Consider the following 4,239-nt stretch of genomic DNA (forward strand, 5'->3'; position numbering starts at 1 on the left):
TTATTAATGTTTTAAAATTACTAATAGAGCTTGTAAAATTCTAGGATAAATGTTTTCACTGGGAGTGTCTCGTGATCAGGTTACTGTTTGAAAAATCTATCTATTTGCAGCTATGTTAAAGTTCTTGTGAATTTTTCTTTTTTTACTGTGCCATTTGCTACCTTCCAGTTTTCTGTCACTTAGCCAAATACAAGAATTATCACTCTCAAAGCTTTCATTTGAAAGTGAAATAAATTATACAGATACAAACTGAATTTCTCATGCCATCATGATATGGAAAGGAGAGGAGATGAAATTTACTTTGAACTATGCAGTTAGTTTACTTCTTTGCTTTGTTTCTTTTTTTTGTTTTTTTTTTTTATTACTTTGGATACTCCTCTCACAGATAGCTGAGCCCTTTGTATCATCAAGCTAAGCTTTTTTGTTACATCTACAAATCCCTATTATCTTAAGAATCCCAAAACCTACCTCTTCTCCCTTCTTTTAAAGCTTCGATAAAGTGCATTCCTAGGCAAGCAGTCTTGTATGAACTGAAATTACTTAATCTATTTCCACTTTCTTACTATTCTTAAAAATATCTTTGCAATACTATATTGTCTGAAATCGGTGGGAAATTTGAGTTTAGAACATCCTGGATTTCATCCTTGTATCTAATAATTTAATAATCAGTTCATGCATGCATACACACTCATGCATTTAAATACATTTTGTGATTCTTAGATTGGGAAAACACTATGAAACATGATTTAAAACTTGGTTTTGTGCATACAACTTTTATTTGATGATCATCTTATTTTCTAACAACATCCACATTTACATGCTGTGAGCAGCCCATAATCACAGTGATGTATAAAACATAGTCTTCAAGTTTGGTCTGTGCTGACGTATTGAACATTAATGGAAAAGTCACTTGATGACAGTAGATGTGATGTCATTTTAAAAGTCACTTAAATTTTTTACAGTGCCTGATAATAAAACACCATTTAAAATCAGAGCTCTGTTTTGTACAATGGCATATATACATTGAAAAGATTTAAACTCTTTATATCCACATGGCAAGAAGTTTTGAAACACTACTTTGCCCAACCGCAGTTCTCAAACATATGTAAGTATATGAAGAGGGGAAATGGACCTTATCGTGCAAATATTCATGCAAATAGACCACTGCGTAACACCCATAATAAAGATGTGGAGAAACAGGGCTTAGATTAGCTAACAGCTCAGATTAACAGGCCTATTGTCCAAATGTGGGCAAAACTACGTAGTGTAGAAATTTGAGGACCAGAAACACTATGTGCAAAGCATATAAGAAAGAATATACTTAAAATACAATGGGAAATAATTCTGCAGTCTTGCTTACAAAAGTAAAAAATTAAACTGCTTTATTTCTTCCATAGAATAATGATGGTAATCATGTTTCTGAAGTTCCAGTCTACAAATTCAACAATATATAATACATTAAAGAAATCAGAGCAGCATGCATTTTCCATATATCTACATGATTTCATATAATTATTTCAAAATTTGAATGCTAAAACTAATTTATTAATTCCAACCTTGTGAAAAATTTTACTTGGGAGTGAACTATAATTATGAGGTGGAAAATCAGAGAGTAAATTATCACTATAAAAATGTTTTCATGTGTGAAATAAGTGAAGATACATCCTGTGTATAAAATAGTAGTTTATTCCCAAGAAAAAGGACCCTTCAGTGGATTTCTTTTTAAAGTTTTCACACAAATGAGAAATGTGTGTCCACTGATGCACCCTTTTCAGTGTTTTACAATAGAGAATGAGTAAGAATAGGATTTAATCAGTGATTTGTTTGGGTTTTTTTGTTTGGTGTGGTTTTTTGGGTTTGTGTTTTTATTTTTTTCCTTCTCCTAACAGCTCTAACAAATTCCTAGTTTAAAGGCTACAGAGAATGTAGAAATAGAGGTTACATTAGATATTCCAAAGGTTCATACCACTATGTCACTTCATGACTTAAAAAACAGAGAATCATAGAATCATTTAGGTTGGAAAAGACCTTTAAGATCATCAAGTCTAACCATTAAATCCTATTTCTGTAAGTCTTCAAATGCCCAATTTTGTATTTACAGGTGGTATGGGATTGCACTTCACTGTTGTAATTTTTCAGTACCATGCAAATGCTGTGGAGAAAGCTTTAAAAGTAATCTAACTACAATAAATTATTCTGCTTTCAAGTTTGATTTTTTTTTTTTTTTTTAAATTACTCTAGCAAATTTGCATGCTGTTTTGAGAAATGACCTAAATGTGCAGCTCCTCTTCTTTGTTACCAGTCCCAGCCTCACCTAATTCGTTACCTTTGGCTGGAACACGTATTTATTTGTTGGGTTAATGCAGTTTTTATATGCTACTGTATCGATCTTCCTCTGCTGGACCTGCACCTAAAAGCAGTGGTCCAAGGGAACGGATTAATCTAATTAATTTTAATTAGATTTTCTAAGTAAGGACATAAGCAACCTTTTTTCCTTTTTCCTTTTTCCTTTTTCCTTTTTCCTTTTTCCTTTTTCCTTTTTCCTTTTTCCTTTTTCCTTTTTCCTTTTTCCTTTTTCCTTTTTCCTTTTTCCTTTTTCCTTTTTCCTTTTTCCTTTTTCCTTCCTTTTTCCTTTTTCCTTTTTCCTTTTTCCTTTTTCCTTTTTCCTGACTTGGAAGGAAAAGGTTAATAAGAAGCCTATTGTACATTGGTTGGCTTTTTCAAGGCATTTTGTCTGGAAAACACCCTTCTTTGGGCTACACAGTATGAAAACTCAAGCTTGCTGAAAATAGAAAGTGTCTGTCAAGGAATGTTGTTATTAAGCCAGGAAGATCTTTTATTCTTGACCAAATTAACAACTCATCGTTAGGCTAGTAGAGATACCAATGAATCTCAAAATTCTACAGATTTCAAGATGGGTCCATTTTCAACAGGAAATGTTGGGTAGTTATGTAGATTCCCTGTCAAGGACTAAGTATAAAACTAAGCCTAATTTATAATAAAAATAAAAATCTGTATGCAAAAGCCCCTTAAAAATGTTTTCTAGAAATCTACTTGTTGCAAAGGAGAAAAGTTCTGAAGTAACTACAAAACTCTGAGCGTTTACCCAATGAAGCTTGCATCTTACCTTGAGTAGATGACTGAAGCCCATTTTACCTAAAAAAAAAAAAAAAAAAAAGTCTACGTCGAGCTAGTGTTTCTCTTCTTGTGCTACTGACGCTCTTTAAATCAGTGGGTGTGAGGCAAGATGCTCGAGAGCAGGATACAGCCCAGTGCTCTTTCAGGAGAAGCAATAAGAGCTATGTGGATAATTAGGGAGGGACTTTCTCCCCTGCTGTGGTGTGGGAACATGGGCAACAACTCCAAGTCTTATTCTCTGAAGTAGAATTGAGCAATTAAAACCAGATTGAAACAGGATTTGGTACTGCTTAGGCAGCTTAGAGAGAATTTGAACAACTTCACCCAACTGAGGCGAGGTGGGAAATTTCTATAGTTAACCAAGTGAGGTGGAACTGAGTGTTGCTCCACCCCGCTGGTTCATACTGGTGGTAATGTTTCATATCGTTACCTTATTCTCAGCTGGTCTTTAGTAAGATGTTTACAGATCCTCTGTGGCATACTCTGTAGCAGGACTCTCGGTTTTAAAAACATAGAACAGTTATCTCAACTGTCATATTACCTAGTACTCTGGAAATTACTACCGTCAGCAAAATTTATCTGACGCTGTAAGTGTTTGGTATCTGTTTAATATGACAGCAAAACATGGTAAAGAAAAATGAATGACTCCTTGTACAAACATTTTTTGTAGCTTATATATGTCCTAAATATTTTAAATTGTTTCATAGTCTTAAAATCAACTTTAACATTATTCATTCAGATGTTTTCAAAACCAGATAATTAGAGCTTTTGCAGTAGTTAAATACTGCTGGGTGCAACTTTGGGGAGGTTCGGGGAAGGGGGACACGCGTAGTCCTGGAATTAAACACACGTTGGGCATGTTCTTTTGTTGATCCCCAAACCTCTGAACTTGCACTGTTTGAAAAGCAAGGCATAGCTTCGTCGGGACTTGATGATTTTAAAAAGTAGCTAGGAATCCTGCATATAGTGTGGCATCACCTAGCAACAGGACTGTTTTGTAATTTTAGTCTTTCTTTATTACATTGAAGCTGTGGCCAGAACTCGGTTCTGCTGTGCAGGCAGAACAAGTTGTCATCTGAAACTATAGTTGTTTAGGGGCAA

This window comes from Aquila chrysaetos, chromosome 5, assembly GCF_900496995.4.
Source record: "Aquila chrysaetos chrysaetos chromosome 5, bAquChr1.4, whole genome shotgun sequence".
Classification (NCBI taxonomy): domain Eukaryota; kingdom Metazoa; phylum Chordata; class Aves; order Accipitriformes; family Accipitridae; genus Aquila; species Aquila chrysaetos.